At 43.5% G+C, this 22,851-nt stretch overlaps 1 protein-coding gene across 4 annotated transcripts in view; it reads right to left on the minus strand.

Moving 5' to 3' along the window:
* LOC122919905 (spermatid perinuclear RNA binding protein) overlaps positions 1-22,851 on the minus strand; it is a 125,991-nt gene that overhangs the window by 84,319 nt on the left and 18,821 nt on the right. For all 4 annotated transcript variants that reach the window (XM_044269091.1, XM_044269093.1, XM_044269092.1 and 1 more), the window contains exon 2: positions 10,118-10,224. The gene's annotated coding sequence lies outside the window, so the exon portion shown is untranslated. The remainder of the gene's footprint in view (positions 1-10,117; positions 10,225-22,851) is intronic.

Raw genomic sequence — 22,851 nt, forward strand, 5'->3', positions numbered from 1 at the left:
CTGCTGCTATAGAGCCCCAATTTATGCCACAGACTCTTCCAAATAATCTTGGGAATACACCGCTCATGACTGTGCCCTATTGAGTATGGATTCAGGTCATTAGGAACACTTTTTCCTATGGAATAAGACCAAAATACAGAAAAATACCCAAAGGGCTTTTTTTTTTTCATAAAAACAGCTTTCAGCCTAGAGCCATGAGCACCCCACAGGGGACAAGCTGCTTCTCTCTATATCTCCAGTAAATAGGTTACTAACACGTCATTACAGGAGAGACGCACTGAGCACCACCTCCAGCAAGAACACTAAATTATGCTACTCGCCACAACAAGGTTTTCTCCGAATTTTAAATGCCATTACTGAAATGGAAACAATTTGCGTGCTTAGTTATTCAGCGGATACTACAGAAAACATTGCACTTAACTATCTGTGCAATAAAGGAGGTTGCACAAGTGCATCTGGCCAAAAGACCACGGGTGGTTAAAACATTAAAGGGGTATTCTGGACTCGGCACATAAAGGTTATTTATTATAATGGGCAGCATGGTGGCGCAGTGGTTAGCATCGGTGCCTTGCAGCGCTGGGGTCCTAGGTTCGAAACCGACCAAGAACATCATCTGCATGGAGTTTGTATGTTCTCCCCGTGTTTGTGTGGGTTTCCTCCGAGTTCTCCGGTTTCCCCCCACTCCAAAGACCTACTGATAGGGACCTTGGAGTGTAAGCCTTATTGGGGACGGTGTGATGCTCATGTCAGTAAAGCGCTGCGGAATATAGTAGCGCTGTATAAGTGCATAAAATAGATAAATAAATATACAACTTTCCAATATTTTTTCTGTATCAATTCCTCACTGGTTTCAAGATCTGTGCTTGCCGTCATACAAAGGGAACCTGGTTTATGTCCTGTGTTACAGTACGGTTATCAGAGCAGAGTCCCATCACATGCCCAGCACAGCAAGCAGAGATTTAAAAAAAATGCAGGAAAAATTGATCCAAAAGATATTAACCGCAAAATTTAACTCTATTAAACAAAAAAAAACTGAGAAATTCTATGACTTCTACTGGTACATTGGCAGCAAAAGAAGCAAAATGAGAATCTTATTTTTTAGCGCAAAATATATATATATATATATATATATATATATATATATATATATATATATATATATATATATATATATATATATATTGGATAAAAACCACAGTTTTACGGGTTTTGTTTTCACAGCATCATGTTACCTTTATTCTGCAGGACAGCGATACAAAATGTATATAATTTTTTTTTTTTTTATTCTGGCTTATTTGACACCCACAACTTTTTTATATGGAGTACCTTTTTGTGGGGAAATGTGTAGCTTTTATTAAAACAACAAAATTGAAACAAAAAAAAACTAACTGACTCAGCCATTTGATTTTATGCTGTTACAAAGTTCACCATATGGGCTAAGTATATATATATATTTTTTTTTTATTTCAGGCATTTTTAAATTATGCAAATCCAATGATTTTATTTTATCTCTCTCTCAGATAGATATATATATCTATCTTGAATTTAGATTTTTTTTATATTCTTAAAAACCTTTTCTTTTTGTTCCCCAGCCTAGGGGACTTGAACATGCAATCTTTGGATTGCTTCTACCATAGACTGCAATGGTGTATGGGAAAATTACTGTTGAGCCATCAAAGGGAACTCTGCTATGGCAGGCCTGGGAGTCTTCACAAGGCAACCAGCTGCTATATCAAATGAGTGCATTCACCAGACTGTGACACCAGCCAGCATAGGGCAGCCACCTGGTAAATGACCCCTCAGATGCCGTGGTCGCAAGTTCACAACGAATCACTAATCATAGACACTATTGGTGGGAGCCTGCTGTGTAACACCTAGGAACTGAGTGGTCGAAATCTGCCATAACTGTACTGCAGATGTAGGGAAATGTTAAAGGCTATGGTCACCATTGGTGGCATTTTTTTATTTTTTATTAATGCATTCTTTTATCTTGGGCTTAATAATAATGCATCCAATTCGTTTTTATAAAAAATTCTCAATATTTTTTTCGTACAGCATTCAGGTTTCCCAGCCTCTGCAAACCGTTCCATCTCAGAAGTTGCTCTGACGGCTCAGTGTGTAGCCCTTGTGTGTGCTTTCCTAACAGCTCATAAACGCTTACTTAAGCCGAATTCTTATGAAACTGTTGGTTGAAGGACCCAATCTAAGGACTCAAAAAGTAAATGTTATCGGAAATGCTTCTGTTTGCCACATGTGGGGTCTACACGTGCCCTGCTATCCGCAGATGTGTGCACTACTACAATAGTCTCTACTTGCAAGTTCACTGCCAGGAACCAGACTGCTGCAATATGAGCCCAAAACTTATCGATGAAACTGATCAAATCACCAGCGGCTGGTCGATCTAGTAGAAACTTAAGCCTGGCACTGCCAAGAATAATGTGGCTGAGGCAATATCATATTCCAAGCACTCAAAACAAAGTAAATCAACCCGAGATTATGTCATGGCCTGAAATAGGGAGCTTAAAAGAAAACTCCATTCGCACACTGCTCGCTACATGCAGTTACATTTAGCAGAAATGTCTTGTTTTCCTACGTCTTGGGACATACCTGATGAATATCCATTTAAGGCTTTTGAGCTTGTACAATATTTGATAAAAGCAAGCTCTATTAAATATTTCAAATCTGCGCTGGCCTGTACACTAAATCTATGCATTTAGTGTATTAAATATTAAGCCGCTGCACTTGGATCCCGTTTCAACAATATCTCCTCTTCCTGCTCTACCAACTCACTACATTAACAAATGAATGTTGAAAGGGATGCAAATAGTCACAAACAAGGGAAAGGGCCCGCTGGGTTACATACCTATACAGCAATCTCATATTATACAAAGAAAGTGCAGGTCTGTCTCCCTAGAATTTTAATACCAAGTTTTCCTTAGAAATCAATGGGCAGATGGATCCAAATGTACGGTATTGTTTGTAGAGCTGGATCCTTTTGAATCCTTCTCAAAATGTAAATTTATACATTTACTGACAAAATAAAATGCACCAAGAAGGAGTTGTTGAAATAAAAAAAAACTGTGTCGAATGTAATGTTGGTAAATGTAAGTGATTACAATATTCGAGCAAAAGGATAAGATTATTGGGGAAAACTGTACAACTGAAAGGAGGCTCTAGGACCCTGTCTCTAGCCTTGATACAAGACGAGATGGGGCCTCTAGCCTTGATACAAGACGAGATGGGGCCTCTAGCCTTGATACAAGACGAGATGGGACCTCTAGCCTTGATACAAGACGAGATGGGGCCTCTAGCCTTGATACAAGACGAGATGGGGCCTCTAGCCTTGATACAAGACGAGATGGGGCCTCTAGCCTTGATACAAGACGAGATGGGGCCTCTAGCCTTGATACAAGACGAGATGGGGCCTCTAGCCTTGATACAAGACGAGATGGGGCCTCTAGCCTTGATACAAGACGAGATGGGGCCTCTAGCCTTGATACAAGACGAGATGGGGCCTCTAGCCTTGATACAAGACGAGATGGGGCCTCTAGCCTTGATACAAGACGAGATACGGCCTCTGTCCTGTATACAAGGTGTGAGGAATATGGATTAATATTTACTGTCAGCCATGTCCTTACACCCCCATTTGCTGACAGATAGCAGAGGTAGGGAACTCCACAGGAGGGCCCTGCTTCAAAGCCCCAGCCCTGATTGTAATTTGATGCACCTCTTGGCATGTTCAGTGTACATGCAAAATAAGTTTCCACCCCCCCCAGCCATCTGAGTGTCAGTTGGCCAGGAAGACAGCCCCCAGGGGGTCCAAGCTTCAAGGAGAAGTTCACCTCTCAGTGCACCAGTTTGGAGCCACCTGAATCCTGCAGAAAAACCCTCAGCATGGGGTATCCGCTCTTGCCCAGGATCAATGAGACCTCCCAGACATGTTGGCACCTACCTTTCATAAGGAATTATGAATCGCCTGGCCATCGCAGGCGCAAACCGGATACATATTTGTGTCCCAGTGGCCACGAGGTACGTTCCCATGGTCTTTGTTTACTGGGACGAGGTCAGGATAGGGAGCTATTCATATCTCCCTATAGAAACCACATAACGGTACCAGGTTTGGGCTCTACTTGTAGCCGGAACCTAGGCAGGTCCATTAGTCCCAGAACCATCTCCCTGTGACCCTCTGGTCTGGAGCTATGAACCCTAAAGGGTTTGGTGGGTCATTTGCTGCCAGCCCAGAAGAGGGGGAGTGGACCCCTCCCTGAGGCATGGAGGGGATGGGCCGGCTACAGGTTAAAAGTCTGGTGCCAGCAAGTAGGCGGGTCTTTCTCTGAAGAGGGGTCACATCCTACACATGTGTTTAGAGGGACCCAGGAAATAGCTGAGCTCATGGCCCTTCATGTGGACTCCAGCAAAGAACATCTCAAAGGAACTTTCATCATACTCGGTAACTGACTTTCACACTGCTTAACCCTGTTGTAATCATATAACCTGTAATCTGTAACTTTCAGACCACTGTATATATTCTTAGTGTATATTGTGTTAAATCTAGTGTGCCCATACGGCTATTAAATCTATAATTTAATATTGTGCTATCTTATATCTCGATCACGAATCCCCACGTCCGTGTTTTGGCCTAGTTATAAGCTACCGCGGGTTGGTTTCTGACCCTATATAATCCCGTTAGCGGACCGGGCTTATATCAAACGAGACTGGTGGCAGTTACCCGGGCTGAGGGCGTGCTGTTTTCACTGCGGCAGTGAAAAGGCTCCCTCAGCTTGTTGCTTCTCTGTGCCCGCGTGGACAGGAGGTGTGTGTGTGTAAACTATACCAGCCTGACCTTACGTGCTCCTCTGGAGGGCGTAACTTCACGTTTTTGGTAAACCCTGTGATCATACCAGGTCTCGTGAGCCCGATGTGGTATTCATCACACAAGGTGAGATCTGTTGGCCATGGAGACACACAGGTTTGATATAGTATCCTGCGGCACATTTGCCCACAGATGTTATAGCGGTTTTTATGACCGGACACAACCACAGCTTGCAGCAGTTTTGTGTCCGGTCACAAAACAGAATCCTGCCGGAACGGAAGACATCTTGATGCATCTGGAAAGGATCTCTTTCCATTCAGAAGGCATGGGGGACTAAACGGAAACACTCTGCCGGATCTCAATACCAGAGAACAACAACGCAAGTGTGAAAGTAGCCTTAGGCTGGGTTCACACAGGCGTGACGGATTGGCTCAGGATGCGTTCAGTGAAACGCACACCATTTTGCAAGCAAGTTCAGTCAGTTTTGTCTGCGATTGCGTTCAGTTTTTTCCGCGCGGGTGCAATGCGTTTTGATGCGTTTTTCACGAGCGTGATAAAAAAAACTGAAGGTTTATAAACATCTCTTAGCAACCATCAGTGAAAAACGCATCGCACCCGCACCTGCTTGCGGATGCAATGCATTTTTCACGCAGCCCCATTCACTTCTATGGGGCCAGGGCTGCGTGAAAAAAGCACAATATAGAGCATGCTGCGATTTACACGCAATGCACAAGTGAATGTGATGCGTGAAAATCACTGCTCCTGTGCACAGCCCCATAGAAATGAATGGGTCAGGATTCAGTGCTGGTGCAATGCGTTCACCTCATGCATTGCACCCGCGCGGAAATCTCGCCCGTGTAAACTCAGCCTTAGGGTCCATTGACACGTCCGCAATTCCGCATTCATTTCTATGGGGCCGCACGATGTGCTGCCCAGATCCGGAATTGCGGATCCGCAATTCCATGCCCAAAAAAAATAGAACATGTCCTATTCTTGTCCGCAATTGCGGACAAGATTAGGCATTTTCTATTAAGTGCCGGCGATGTGCGGTCTGCAAAATGCAGAACGCGCATTGCAGGTGTCAGTGTTTTGCGGAATCGCAAAACACACACGGACGAATGACTGGACCCTTACTCTGTAGTTCCTGATGGAAGCCTAGTATGCGTGTCTGCTATAAGCAGGGACTGCTCTCTATGGACTATTCACTACAGGGAAGGCGAAAATAACACCTATGATGCTGTGGAGCAGACAAACACGCAAACCTTATGGGAAATGCAGAAACTGCTATCCTTATCCTCTTCTGCCCACCCACAATATCCCTCATTCAGCAGAGGGATGAGGGGGAAGCTGAACCGAAGAAAGGCAGTAAAAGGTAGTAGCTACTTTAATGAAATTAGATAGTGGGACAATCCCTTTAAATTCAACATCCTTTATGCTTCTTTCCCCACAAGATCTGCTTTTGGAGAGGAGTTGAGACATATTAACACACAATATCCACAAAGAAGCAACATGCCAAATTTCTTAAAAAGAGTCTTGCACAATTTCATTGCATTTAAACGAGAATGGTGTAAATAGCACATTTCTAAATCACTTCAATAAAAAAATAATACATCCACCTGAACAAAAAGCTGTAAAGTCATGGCCACTAGGGGTATGACTTCCACACAACATAGAAGCTTCCCGCTTCTGAGTGAAATGCATCTAGCTGTGCAGCTGAAACATGGAATAATATGGCTGAAAGAGACATTAGAGAACGCAAAAAGTGTTCCTTCACAGTTATGATTGCACAAAGAAGCACACCCATCATGCAAACTTTTATGGAGAACTCAGATATGCTTTAAAGGAAAATCCAGTCATTTATTCACCCAGTGAACAGCAACGTTTCTGTCTTTCTATGGAATCAATTTCAAGCATGATTGAAAATGGTTCCCTTAGAGGGAATGAAATATTGCTGTCCGCTGGGTGAAGGAAAAAAATAAAATAAATAAATAAATAAATAAAAAAACACTGGATTTTCCTTAATAAATCTGGAGTGCCGTTTCTTCTCTTGGGCTTCATGTGACCATACACATTAGGCGGTTGTCTGGTCCCACTGGGATTAACCACCATTCATCGGCTATCTTTAGATCAAATTAGCTTCAGTAGAACAGAGTCACATCTGCATTGATGACACTGCTGTTCATATGAAAGCTTCTGATCATGCAAATGTGGGCAAAAAGCAGAGTGAATGGTAGAAATGCAAGGAATGGAATGTCACCATACATGTACTAAAACAACATGACACCGCAGGGAAGCAGGCACCATTTTATTGAACACTGTATTCAGCCCATTAGTACTGGCAAACTGTTTGTGCTCATGTCAGATCACTGCTCAGTTCAAACAAGGACCTCCTCTTCTGGAAATTAGGAAGGGGTCCCCCTGGTCAGACCTCTACGAATCTAGCAGTTATCAACTATCCAGTGGATATGTGACAATTGCTTTTAAAGGGGTTGCCTGGTTTAATTATATTGATGACCTATCAGCTGTTTGAGGAGAAGGCAGCTCTCGTATGAGCGCTCTTCATAGTTTATCTGCTCGCCATCACAACTACAGCAGTGAGCACATGTAATTACAACGTCAATGGGACTGCTCCTTCCTAATTTAAGTGAACAGGAAGGAGACGTCCCACTGAACTGAATGGGGCGGTTGAGATGTAATTACACCTGCACACTGCTGCAATGACGAGCAGGTTAACTGTGAAGAGAATGCAGAGCTCATATGAGCACAGCTTTTTCTTCAAAACAGCTGATCGGCGGAGGTGAGGCCAGATGTCAGACCCCAGCCGATATGATATTAAGGACCTGTCCTGAGGAGAGGTCATCAATATAAATAAAGTGGACAACCCCTTTAACTCTAGAGCCAGAATTCACTAAGCTTCTCAGTAATGAAAAGGATGGCTCATGACACAATGTTGGACTTTAACTCATATTTTGCTCGATTAGGAGATAAGTGGGGAAAATACCTGCATGATCCGACTAATGAGCAAGTTCATGGGACAGCCAAACGAGACCACTATTAGATGACAGCAGCAGACAGGTATCTAAAGGTTATGGCAAATTTAAAGGGGGGATGTTTATCCCATCTACAGCCATACGCCCTATTGGGACATATGGTCATCCTAGAGGGCAGTCTAAAACCTGTGCCCCTCTATCTATAAGCCAGAGAGGAGAGCTGCTAACACAAACAGCGGCTCTCACTGCGGAGTCTCAAGCTGTCCATGTATTACACGAATGGCCAGCCTCCTGAATAGCGGCCATATACTACATTTCCTATGCTCCTCTTGCTGAAAGGGATAGCGGATGGAATCTATTTCCTGGCAGATCAGCTGTTTGACAGTTCAATGGCAATCAGCTGATGGCTGAGGTCTTTCCATAAGAAAAGGGGATGTCTGTCTGACAAGAAAAAGAGAGCCCTCCTTTATATTGGCACACCAGGGGCTGCCGTGTGGGTAGAATGGCTGCCGCTATTCAGGTGAACTTTAAAATAAGATCACAGGTGCCCCACTCTAAAGGGGGCCTGCCCTGAAGAAAGTCCCTTTAAATGTCACGTCCCCCCAAAAAATCTTCAGTCCTTCACCTCATCAGCCCAGAGTACAATACACCTAACAGACTGTATTCAGCGGAGGTATAAATTTAGACCTCTTTAGTCCATTATTTTTCCACTGCGGATGAGTGAAGGTAAATGCTAAGAGTCTGATAGCAGAGATCCACATACGGATGATCATCCAGCGACAGAAATATTGAGGGGGAGTGTGAACAAAGAGTGAGAATACACTGTGCTAGGCTGATAACCTTGTGGATAAAATGAGGGAATGTGTGATTACATAAAAAGTATAATGACGGTGCAACAGCACAGATAATACGACTTCACTGTTTTCTGAGGCTTGGGGGAACATTTACCTCTTCTGGATCCCACGTCAGACACAATGCAGCAAGTACAGACGATGGCACGGATGCAGAACCAGGGGCCCCTGATCAGGTGACGTATCGGGGAATGCATGCTGGCCCACTTCCAATTCACATGGTGCACAAATGCAGCAAATTCTATTGTATTTACATCGGAAAAACGGAATCAAAGCATTTGATGTGATGTGGATGTTGAAGTGAATTTACCGTGGCCTATATACATACATGTAAATACACCTTACACATAAAAATACTACGTGTGTGAAGGTTAGAAAAGGAGCTTTCATTGTATATACCCGTATTTTTCAGACTATAAGACGCACCTGACCATAAAACGCACCCCAGGTTTAGACAACATGAATGATGAACAGAAAATTTATATTTTCTACTAATTAAAACTTCCCTGGCAGTTTAATGAAGTTCAATAGTCTAGAGTAGAGGGTTTAATAGTTTAAAGTCCGCTCCTGTATCATCTCTTTATCATTGAAACAAAAAGCAATGGTGCATGTGGTCACATGATGGCGGTATCAACATGACAAACATCAGAAGTTACAGTGCACACACTCCTCCCATCATAAAAGGCCCTTTAGCTACACTACAAAGAGCTTCCCTGCTGTCCGAGGACCTTCAGCACGGCGTTTCTAGCAGTCCCTTCCATGAAAATCACAATAAACCAGCCCTGTATCTCACACAAATCTAAAGATCTCCCCATTCATTGCTCCAATTGTTCTCCTAGATTTATTTCGAGCCGTCCGCTTAGGGGACGTGCCCTTTCTCAGGGGGCACATCCTTTCTGCTGGCATTTGAAGGATGGAACTGTGCATGTAATTCCATCTCAGTGAGCAGGACAGAGAAATTAAAAAAAGAACAAACAGCAGGTGGTGCTATGCAGATAGATTTTAGTGAATAACTCAGTGGTACTGGTTATAATAAATTGTTTTAATCCCATGCAATCACAAAAGGATTCAGATCCATGTGCTGCTATTTTTGATGAGACGACCCAATTAAGGGAGCAGTCAGGGAGATCTGGCACTGCTGGACCACCCTGACTGTGGACTATAAGGCCCCTTTCACACGGGCGAGTATTTCGCGCGGATGCAATGCGCGAATTGAACGCATTGCACCCGCACTGAATCCTGACCCATTCATCTCTATGGGGCTGTGTACATGAGCGGTGATTTTCCCTGCATCACTTGTGCGTTGCGTGAAAATCGCAGTATGCTCTATATTCTGCGTTTTTCACGCAACGCAGGCCCCATAGAATATATCATTTTCTGTAACTGCCCGATGCAAACATCTGCGATGGAAAGGAGAAAGATCCCACATGACAGCACCGAGGCCTCACTACGTGTCTACTTACCAGCATGAAGGTTTCTTTGCAATCCGCTGCTGCAGGTAGAAAACAGACTGTTTGCTTTACAAATGCTGACAGCGAGCCATTAAATTGCCCTCTGATATTAATCCTCACTGTAAAAGAAAGAGAAAATGTGCATCAGAAAGGACGAATGTCACCGATCAGATATAGAACAAATAGAGATTTTTTTTTTGCATTTCCTGCTTAACCACCGCAAATCTTTTTTGAAGGATGTGAACAATATTTGTGATATCATCGTTGCCTTTTTCACGTCTCTATTCAGAAATCATACAACCAACATCCTGCTTACAAACACATGAAGGTCAAAGACGACACAAGCGCATCTTCAGAGATTGGTAAGAAACCAAGGTAAAAAAAAAAACAAAAAAAAACTGCAAGAGCTAAATGCCTCCCCCTGACCCGTGCAGCGCTACATATCAAACTAAAGAAGGATCTAAGGCAGAAGACAGGCCAACAACAGGACTAGGAGAGGTCACATTCCTGGAGACACAGAAACCTCATTAGCAGGATCCGCTCCAGAGTCAAAGCTTTGCCAAGACGAGGCAGGGAGACACTTATTTGTAGTAATGTCTCTTGCACAATGCCATGTAGGAAATAATTGGTATTAACATTAATAATGCCGCTCTTTAGAGAGCTATTTTCTGAAGCTGTGTTTACAAGAAGAGAAAACTTGAATGTGCTGCGCATAAATTAAAGAGGAGCCGTCACCTCTCCTGACACTTCATTTTTAGCAACTACTTACATCTCCCTTGTAATAACAATTCTGGAGCCTCTGTTGTTATGACTCTGTGTTGTGCCATTCCTCTATTATTCCTTTTAGAAGTTCTGAATGAATTACTAACAGTTTGCAATGAAGGACCAGCTGGGTGTTACCAGTTGGGGGTGTGTCCCTACACAGTCTGACACTATCCAATCAGTGCTGCCAGTGTCAGACTGTGTAGACTAGAGACATAGCCACAACTGTTAACACCCAGCTGGACATTCATTCATTACGTCAAGATGGAATAATAAAAGGAACGGTACAACACAGAGTCATAAGAACTGATGCTCCAGAATTACATGGGGAATGCAAGTAAGGGTACTTTCACACTTGCGTTGTTTGATTCCGGCAGACAGTTCCGTTGCCTGAACTGCCTGCAAACGCATGTAATTTATTCTGACTGATCAGGATCCTGATCAGTCAGAAAAATGCCTGATCAGTCAGAAAAATGCATTGCAATACCAGATCCGTTTTTCCGGTGTCATCAGGCAAAACGGATCAGGTATTTATTTTTTTCTCCGCATGCGCAGACCGGAAGGACAGATCCGGCACTAATGCATTCCTATGTAAAAAAAATTGCCGGATCCGGCATTCAGGCAAGTCTTTAGTTTTTATCGCCGGAGATAAAACCGTAGCATGCTACGGTTTTCTTTTTTGCCTGATCAGTCAAAATGACTGAACTGAAGACATCCTGATGCATCCTGAACGGATTACTCTCCATTCAGAATGCATGGGGATATGCCTGATCAGTTCTTTTCTGGTATAGAGCCCCTAAGACAGAACTCTATGCCGGAAAAGAAAAACGCTTAGGGTACTTTCACACTTGCGTTGTTTGATTCCGACAGGCAGTTCCGTTGCCTGAACTGCCTGCCTGATCAGGCAAACTGTATGCAAACGCATGTCATTTTTTCTGACTGATCAGGCATTTTTCAGACTGATCAGAATCCTGATCAGTCTGAAAAATGCCTGGTCAGAAAAATGCATTGCAATACCGGATCCGTTTTTCCAGTGTCATCAGGCAAAACGGATCCGTTTTTTATTTTCTCATGTTTAAAGGTCTGCGCATGCGCAGACCAGAAGGACGGGTCCGGCATTCTGGTATTTCCGGTATAGAGCCCCTGTGACGGAACAATATGCCGGAAAAGAAAAACGCTAATGTGAAAGTAGCCTTAGGCAGACAGGTCAGGAGGTGCTCTTTAAAGGGACATTGTGAGAGTCAAGGTCTCTCAAAGAACTTGGAATTATATTCTTGCTTTTACAATTCTCGCTCTGCTGCTGCTAACCCAACATCGCTGACCGCGGGACATGGATGAAACCACCACCATACAAAGCGGCATAAACTACAGACCATGAGGGAAGAATGTTAAAAGGAAGAATATTAGGAAGTTTTCCAAATCTCTCCTGGGTTATGTGCATTTTTCAGATGGGGGGGGGGGGGGGGGGGGGTTTTCAGACGTGTGTAAAGCAGCCATGTGGACCCTAAACCACTGGAGTCTGGTGATAGCTCATTCATGCCTACGGGAGAGTTTTCTAGGCACGCTCCGAGACCTGTGCAGAGGTTTCATTGCTATCTATATATAGGCGTTACAGGGTCTCTCATTGTAATCCTGCCTGTGATAATAATCAGATGACTGCTGAAAAGTGATCTCAACAGAATAATGAGGGTCATCATATGATTATGCTTAGCAGCCAGAGAAAAAAAACTGAAAGAAATCACCGCTATTAAACAAAAGCACATCGTCTGGTAGGGGTGATCCTGCAGTTTAAAATGATACGTCTCTCCTCACTGCCGGCACCACGGTTGTTGATAAATATCATACTTTTGTTCTTGGGCTGACAGGCAATTTTGAGCACCAGGAGGTGGGCTTTTTCAGTAAGAGCCCCGCTATGTGACGCCTACCGACATCTAAACACACCCCCTCCCCTTGATTGACAGAGCTAACCCAAGTTAAACTCTAGCGCTGTCAGTGAAGGGGAGGGGGTGTGTTTAGATGGCGGTAGGTGCCGCATAGTAGTGCTCAGACTGAAAAAAACTGCCTCCTGGCGCTTGAAATTACAAAGACATAAAAGTATGGTTTTCTTAACAACCAATAGGGACGAGGAAGGTATCACTTTAAACTGCAGGATCACCCCTATCAGGCTATGTGCCTGGTTTAATAGGGGTGATCTGGATGAGAGCCTCTTGCATGTCCACTTTCAGAGCACCAATGTCATCTTAGGGTCAAAGTCTTAAAGGGGAAATGCCCACTATGAGACCTTTCACATAGGCCAATTATTATTCCTACAAACGCTTGTTCCCAATAACCTGGTTGGATGTGCTGCCAGTCACCCGGGAAAGGCACAAATGCTTGGTTGTCTGGTGACTGAATCCATCATGTGGCACCCAAAATCTTCATTTGTCAGGTGCCTCATGTCACCGGTGAGGATCTGCCAACAGATAAGGAAACTAAGGGGACAGATGATAATGACTGATCCGTGCTGCGTGTAAACGACGCTAATGAGCAGGCAACCACCGGGCATGAACCTCCACGTTTCTGACCCTTGCTCTCTTTTGTCGGCCTGTGTCGGTGGGTCCTCCGCTAATTACTGGCTGCGGCCGCCAGGAATTGCCTCAGTGGGTATTCCCTGTGCGTCGAGACACCACGCAGCAGCCACCAGCGGGACAAAGTCAGCAGAGCACCGGGACAACGGTTAAAGGGGGTACTACTACTCTCTTTTTAACCCATTCAGTTCCTTGTTTTGGAATTTTTTATCTACCAGATAACCATTTTTTTTCTTTTAAACCAGTATCTAGATTCTAGAGGTACAATTTATCCAAAATGGACACCATCATGTGGCTTCACAATTGCGACACATGGCATTTTATGAAAAGCCTCATCTGCAGGCCCTTGATAGAACATAGGCCACTGTCAATAGCAGTCTACATATAGATTTGGATTTTCCAGCAGTAGAATATCAATGCCCTATCCTCAGGATAGGTCAGCAATATCTGATTGTTGGGGTCCGACACCCCAGCACCGCCACAGCCGAACAGCTGTCCTGAGGATCGGTCATCAATATTTTACTCCTGGAAAACCCTTTTAAGAGTGTGCATCCATTTTTTTTCCTTTTCTCCACCAGATGTGATGGGTTCCTCTGTATGCGACACAAGAAGGTATCGGAACGTTTTCCATGTCTCAATGTCTTCCATTTTCATATACTAACCACTTTTTTGTTTTAAAGGGAACTTGTCGGGCTGAACATGGTGTCTGAGCTGAAGGCAGTATGTTATAGAGCAGGAGGAGCTGAGCCGATTGATATATGAGATATATATTATATATACACAAACATATCTCTATATCATAGTGTTATTGGAAAATATTCAGTAAAACGGTTAATTTATAAACTTAAATTCCTGCTCATTCCAGGATTTGAAGTCAAGGAGGCGGTCTTATCAGAGACTGACAGTCTTCCCTCTATGACTGTGTATACAGAGATAGCTGTCAGTCACCGATAGGACCACCTCCTGGACTCCAATCAGTGTCTGACAGCCTTCCCTCTATGACTGTGTATACAGAGAGAGCTGTCAATCACCGATAGGACCGCCTCCTGGACTCCAATCAGTGTCTGACTGCCTTCCCTCTATGACTGTGTATACAGAGAGAGCTGTCAATCACCGATAGGACCGCCTTCCTGACTTTAAAGCCCAGAATGAGCAGGAATATAAGGGTATAAATTATCAGCTTCATTGAATATTTTTTTCAGAAATCTGCTCAGCTCCTCCTGCTCTAACAGGCTACCTGCAGATTTATTTGCATTTTTATGGTGACAGGTTCCCTTAAAGGTGGATTATTCCTTCAAGAAGATTTGTCCTCTCCATTTGCTTTATGGGTTGTGTGGGCTGCACCTTATATAGAATAGTATCTATATTTATTTGTGAGTCAGTGCAGTTATGATTTTTCAGAGAACTTTTCTCTAAAACATAGGGTCTGCAGTCTGTCGTAAGCCGCGTGGGTAAACAAGTGAGGTGTGTCTATGGTAGGAAATACAGATTTAACACTGCGCTAAGATGACAAAACAATGTCCAAAGTGCACTGGGAAGGGTCAGCAATAAAAATCACTGGCTCTCGGCTCAGATTAAGGAGGAGGCCGCCTCTCCGACAATAATAGCCGTGTACACTAACACACTGTGACAGACGCAAATTACTCTTAATGCATTAAATCTATTTTTAGGGAGGACGCCCTTAACACTTGCTTTGAGCTTTTATACCCGCTGATTGGTGGCTCAGGATTATTACAAGCCACAGGATAAGATGTCTCATTAATCAAGTGGAATGTACATGACATCTCATGTTAATGAGTGCTTAATGCTTGCAGACACCAGTCTGTAAAAAGGAACGTTACGTCTCTGAACCAAAATAAAAATAAAAAATTAACTATCCGTTCTGTTCGTAAATTGGGGTTAACGACAAAAAAAATAAAAAATATGGAAAGAAATTTCCCAGATTACCTACACAGTCCCATAATTTTGACCACTTCCTACTTTTGATGTCGGCGGCACGTAACTCATGAAGAAACTCACGTCTGCTGAGCTGGCTCGGTGGGTATATAAGGTGTGTGATAGGCTGCCTGCACACACATCCCTCACTGGTATCATGGGTAAAGGGCCCTTTACACGGGGCGATACAGCAGGCGATTGTCGGGAAGGAAGCGTTCCTTTCAGACAAGCGCCTTCTCGTCAGCAGATGAGACCACTGAATCGCTATTGCCATCGCTTGTACCCATATTTTTTTTTTATTAAAATGAAAAATCTGCTAAAATTAAAATTATATGATATTTTTAAAATTTCACGCCTATTTTGCTTTAATTCCTGTGGAATACCTAAAGGGTTACCAACATTTCTACAACCAGCTTTGAATAGTTTGAGGGGATTGGGTCATTTCTATTATGTGAGCTCCTCAAAGTGACGTCAGAACCGAACCTTAAAGTTGATTTTGGAACTTTTCTTAAAAATTGCTTCTAAAATTCTTAACCTTGTAATATCTTTAAAAAAAAAAAAATATATATATATATATATATATATATATATATATATATATATATATATATATATATATATACACACACACACACACACACACACTCACCTAAAGAATTATTAGGAACACCTGTTCTATTTTTCATTAATGCGATTATCTAGTCAACCAATCACATGGCAGTTGCTTCAATGCATGTAGGGTTGTGGTCCTGGTCAAGACAATCTCCTGAACTCCAAACTGAATGTCAGAATGGGAAAGAAAGGTGATTTAAAGGGCTTCTGTCACCCCACTAAAGTGATTTTTTTTTTTTTTTGGGCTAGTGAAATTAGTTATATTGCGATATATGACAATATAATTGTGTTACTTACTTTGATCCAGCAGTTTCTGCAAAAAACGAAGTTTTAATATATTTAAATTCGGTCTCTACCAGCAAGTAGGGCGGCTACTTGCTGGTAGCTGCTGCAGAAATCCGCCCCCTCGTCGTGTTGATTGACAGGGCCAGCCGGGATCTCCTCCTCCGGCCAGCCCTGTCGGCATTTCAAAAATCGCGCGCCTGTGTTGATTCGGCGCAGGCGCTCTGAGATGAGGAGGCTCGTCTCCTCAGAACTCCCTCAGTGCGCCTGCGCCGATGACATCACTGAAATAGAAGACGTCATCGGCGCAGGCGCACTGAGGGAGTGCTGAGGAGACGAGCCTCCTCATCTCAGAGCGCCTGCGCCGTATCAACACAGGCGCGCGATTTTTGAAATGCCGACAGGGCTGGCCGGAGGAGGAGATCCCGGCTGGCCCTGTCAATCAACACGACGAGGGGGCGGATTTCTGCAGCAGCTACCAGCAAGTAGCCGCCCTACTTGCTGGTAGAGACCGAATTTACATATTATAAAACTTCGTTTTTTGCAGAAACTGCTGGATCAAAGTAAGTAACACAATTATATTGTCATATATCGCAATATAACTAATTTCAGTACCCCAAAAAAAAAAAAAATCACTTTAGTGGGGTGACAGAAGCCCTTTAAGCAATTTTGAGCGTGGCATGGTTGGTGCCAGACGGGCCGGTCTGAGTATTTCACAATCTGCTCAGTTACTGGGATTTTCACGCACAACCATTTCTAGGGCTTACAAAGAATGATGTGAAAAGGGAAAAACATCCAGTATGCAGCAGTCCTGTGGGCAAAAATGCCTTGTTGATGCTAGAGGTCAGAGGAGAATGGGCCGACTGATTCAAGCTGATAGAAGAGCAACGTTGACTGAAATAACCACTCGTTACAACCGAGGTATGCAGCAAAGCATTTGTGAAGCCACAACACGCACAACCTTGAGGCGGATGGGCTACAACAGCAGAAGACCCCACCGGGTACCACTCATCTCCACTACAAATAGGAAAAAGAGGCTACAATTTGCACGAGCTCACCAAAATTGGACTGTTGAAGACTGGAAAAATGGTTTCTTGAACATGACAATGAGTTCACTGTACTAAAATGGCCCCCACAGTCACCAGATCTCAACCCAATAGAGCATCTTTGGGATGTGGTGGAACGGGAGCTTCGTGCCCTGGATGTGCATCCCTCAAATCTCCATCAAGATGCTATCCTATCAATATGGGCCAACATTTCTAAAGAATGCTATCAGCACCTTGTTGAATCAATGCCACGTAGATTTAAGGCAGTTCTGAAGGCAAAAGGGGGGTCCAACACCGTATTAGTATGGTGTTCCTAATAATTCTTTAGGTGGGTGTATATATATTATGACTAAAATGATGCCAACAAAGTAGACATATGGGGAATGTTAATTAATGAGTATTTTATGAGGTATCACTGTTTTTTTTTTATAAATAAAAATAACATGATGTACAATGTGTCTCGAGTAAATCTCTGAATGGCTTGGATAAGTACAAACGTTCCAAAGTTATTACCACATAAAGTGACCAGGAACGGATGGACGTTGGCACGTCAGGCGAGAAACTTCAGAGAACACCCTACAAGTATTGCTAGAAGAACACAAGCTGGTGGTGGCAGTGTTATGGTCTGGGGAATATTCTCATGGCATTCTCTTCTTTTTGAAGTTAACAGTTACTTTAATAACAGCCTCCCCGTGAGGTTACACTGGCCATACCCTAGTGACTTCTATAATGAATGATTATAACTAGGGATGAGCGAATTGACTTCGGATGAAACATCAGAAGTCGATTTGCATAATACTTCGTTTGAATAGCGTACGAAGTGAGCGCTCCGTACAGTATTAGAATGCATTGGCTCCTATGAGCTGAAGTTATTACTTCGCAAAGTTACACGAGACTGCATAATAACTTCATAAATTAATTTCTACTGTAAAAAAATCATTTCCCGAACTCTGGTTCAGTGCCAAGTGGTACCTTGTAAGTTATGACATTGTCACCCACAAGGACAACCTTCACAGACCGACTATGAAAGACAAGTTGGTTAGAAAAATGAAGCCTCCACTGTATGGTCTTCTCAGGGCATGGTGATCTACTCAAGACCTCTCAGAGACCAACCAGTAGATCCCAATCTACTACTTGCCTACCTAGGTCCAGACCAGTCCATGGATAGGGATTACACAGAACATCACTGGTCCCCAGTAGTAGCTACACTGCAGTAACACATTTGCCTTCATAGTCTAAAACTACAATTACATTCAGCCTCAAACAGATTCACAAATGAATGAACTGAAAAGGAGAGAGTTAAAGACGCCAGATTTACAATGAGGAAGGTGGACTTCTATCACGCTGCAAAGTCCAATGTGTCCCACAGCACCAGGCCAGGCAATTTTGCCTCCAGGTTCCAGGCAAGATACACTTTGTAGAAAGACTGTCAAGACACCGGACTGAAGTGACACAATTATATTTATTTTATTTCTTTATTCCATCATCATAATGAACAAATGCACGTACAAGACTGGCAACGTTTCGCCCAATAAATGACCATTCTACGCCCATATGAACCCACCACCAGTAAGCAAATATTATGATCCGATTGGCCCAACGAACTTTTTTGACAATGCACCTATGTTTTTAGGAGGGATCTGTTCTATTGATCCATTGGATTTCATATGCTTGTTAGCATAAATTTGTATATTTTATATATGTCTAACTGCTTCAATTGATAACTGAAGTGGCACATTTTAAAGATGTTTATACACTGTGGGTGACTCGTGCCTACAGGCAGTTTTGGGCCTCATGCACACAAACATTTTTTGTCTGTCTGTTTCATTTTTTTGTGGCCTGTATGTGGAACAATTCACTTCGATGGGGCTGCAAAAAAAAAAAAAAAAAAAAAAAAAAAAAAAGGAAATGTGTGCAGTCCGTGTCAGTATGTCCGCATGGCCGTTTCCCAAAAAAAATATTGAACATGTATTACTGTTTGCATTACGGACAAGGATAGGACTGTTTTATTAGGTGCCGGGCGTTCAGTTATGCAAAATGCAGAATGCATGGCTGGTATCTGTGCTTTGCAGATCCACAATTAGCAGACCCCAAAACACTAATGGTTGTGTGCATGAGCCCTTAGATGGGAAAATGGTGGAAAGCTAAATCCTGGGAAATCAAATCTGCAGAAACAATGTTGCCGTGGCTTTGAACAGATTGCTGTTGCTGTGACAATCACTCTGCACCTTTCTATTCAGGAAAAAATACAGAAACTTGCAATGGGATCAGTGCAGGTCAGTCATAGCCATATACACCAGCGAGATACATAATGCTTCCATGCTCATCTGAAAACCCTCCCTGAAAAAAAAGGGTCCGCCAGTTTCCCATACTGATGGCCTATCAGAATAAGTCATTAATATCAGATGCGATTCCTGAGACGGTGCGAGTGGGGCATTCTAGTCTCTGTTTACAGCTCCACCGCACCGCTGCTGCAATGTCAAACACATGCAGGTAAACAGTGCCGAGAATGCAGCAGTGGCCTCGGTGGGGATGCCCGGAGTCGGACCCCCAGTGATCTGATACTGATGGACACAAGTCCATGACATGAGGATAGGTTATCAATATGAGAAAACCAGCCAACCCCTTTAAGGTGACTCATGCAACCTAGACAGCTGTCGGCCAAATGCCCATTCAGCTGTGTTTTCGAAGGGGAATAAGCTGCTGCCAGACACCTCTGGGGGCAACTTATCTCCCTTGAGAATAAAGGATCGGATATATCAGGGAAAGTCGTGACACCATTAAACAGTTAGCCAGTCCTGCTAAAATCCCAAGTGCAGGTTTTGTCATGTATGCAAAGACATCCTAACCCCAGTCTTCTTCTTTTTCACATCTGCATACAATAGCCTCCATCTGCTAAACGGGATGGGGGTGAGCTGCAGATGCACTATGTACATGTAAGGCAAATCTGCAGCGGACGCTCAATTAGCCGCCTCCGTTGCAGATTCCGTCTACAATGCAGGACAAAATAGCGCTGCATGCAGAGGCAGTTTGTACGGCAGTGTCAGAAACCATAACAAAAGCCCGACTAACCCTGTGTAGCAAGGTATTTGGTTCTTTCCCCTTTAATTCCTTGTAATGTTGTTGGCTAGTGGTACCTGGTACCTGGCCGCGATCCTGAGTAACTGCACACTGAAGACCTTTAGAAGGGGCTAGAAAACATCTAGCAATGTAACAGAGCGCTCCGATCCATTGAGGACATCATCAGCATAAGGTGCGTCTTGCTACCACCACCTCTCCTTGAATTATAAGGGTGCCGGCCAAGTGCCATGCTGGGAACTAGTCGATGGGGAGCCGGCTCATTTGTTTACGGCTTTGGTGGCGGTTACTTTACTCTGTACGTTATCTTTTGGATACAATCTTTTATCATAGTCTAGTAAACTTTTTATTAAGTCATGTTAAACCTATTGATTCCCGAATCTCAGAATTCACGGTAATAGAAACTCCATTAGAGTCCCTGGGGTCCAACATGTGCTGCTGTTGTCTGGTCTATGCTTCCATTGTTTTCCTATACAAACGACTGTTCCATATTCCCAATGTAAAGATACTGCCAATCACGTGCCGAATGAGAAAATGTTTGTCAGCTGTTTGACAAGGCACCGGGTGCTACTGTGAGCGCCGCTGCCTTCTCGCAGCTCACCAAGCATAGCACCACACATCGTATAGCGGCTGTGCTTGGTATCCCGCTCAGCCCCTTAGAAGTGAATGGGGCCAAGAATAAAACCAAGTACAGTCCTGAGGATAGGTAATCAGTATCAAGATCTCAGAAAACCCCTTTAACGTGCCACCTAAAATCACTGTTGCGCCGAGTTAATATGAATCCATATGGGGACTGAGGGGATGATTGCCGCTTGTAAATGCAGCTCTCCTCTCTGCTCAACAATCTGGCAATTATCGGGCACAACAGTCCATTTCTGATAATTGCCTATGCACTGACTCATGTAAAAGGTACCCAACTTTCTACCCCACTGCAACAGAAACAAACCAGTTGCCCAAATGACGCTACTGGTATCTAGTCCCTCAGCATTTTCATAGGGAAGGCTGGCACATTTCACTGCCTACAACACTACTTCATCTATATTGCTAGACGAGATTATAGTCACTTCTGTTTACGACATATGTTACACCCACGATATCACAGTGTAGAGTCTTCACGTGGTTTATTAGGCTCGTGATTCATTTCTTTATTGATTCCATTGGACTTCTGATAAACCAGGAAGTCACCGTTTGATTCCAGTTGCCTGTACTGCAGTTACTGGTATATTCTGGCGCCATTCTGGAACATCTGATAAAAGGGCATTGATTGCAGCTAATGGGCATTATATATATTTTTTTGTCAACAAATGTATCAAGCAGGGCAGAGGCAGCACGAGGAAAACAGAACTGCTCCGAAAAGGTTACACAAAAGGAGAGGTCTCCAAGTTAAAGAATGAAAAATATGCACGTAAAGTGACCAGACTGGATTTACAGCAAGTATAACTACCCCGGTGATGAGGAGGGTGGAGCGGCCAGAATCTCCAGAACAGGTCTGCACAAAGATTGCTTCAATTAGATACTGTAATCACAAAATTACTTATTAAAGGAGCAATGGAAGTCCAGCTGTGGTTAGAGCCCCATCTGCAACACTGCGGGCCGATGCGCAACGTAATGCGGCGTCCATGGATAACAACGTCTCACAGTATAAAAAAAAGATTCTACTGCAAGAGTCATTTCAAGCATCAGATCACAGAAGGCTATAAGGTCTTTGTAAAGAGCGTAAACCCACATTATAAACTTTTCTACACGTTTAATCTACACTTAACTACGTAATAAGCAATTTCCGAATAGATTATTTGTAATTGTATAATTATGTATAATTGAAATCGCTTGGCTTACAAGCAGGAGCAGTCCCATCGCACCGAGCCTGCAGGGACGACTGCAATCCTCTTCTTGAGCCCCTCGAAACCTTTAGCGGGAGAAATGTTGTCACACGCAAAGCCTGAAAGTCCTCGAAGCTGAAGCGACAACTTCAAAGGCAGTGAAGGCATAGACTAATAGGAGGTAAAGCAGGGTCATAAATGTAATCTCGCCGATAGCTCTGCTTTCTATAGATTACATATTCCCTGACCTTTAGCATCACCTTATTCTCCTATACGGTCAAAATACAGACTGAAGGCACAAAATAAACACAAAAGCACTATAACCTACTTCATGGATGTCAAACTCATGGCCCTCCAGATGTTGCAAAACTACAACTCCCATCATTCCCTGATAGCTGTAGTATGCCCAGGCATGATGGGAGTTGTAGTTTTGCAACAGCTGGAGGGCCACGAGTTTGACATCCCTGAGTCCTACTTAGAATCACTGGTAGGCCAACCTAGTCGTAACGTCCTTTGCAGAATGAGCGATATCCGTACCTAGTTAAAGGGGCTGTCCAGGATAAGAAAAATTTGGCTGCTAGAAGAGCACCACACCAGCCCACAGGTTGCATGCGGTATTGCAGATGAGCTGAAGTAAATGGAGC

Source organism: Bufo gargarizans, chromosome 9 (assembly GCF_014858855.1).
Source record: "Bufo gargarizans isolate SCDJY-AF-19 chromosome 9, ASM1485885v1, whole genome shotgun sequence".
In the NCBI taxonomy this organism is placed as follows: Eukaryota; Metazoa; Chordata; class Amphibia; order Anura; family Bufonidae; genus Bufo; species Bufo gargarizans.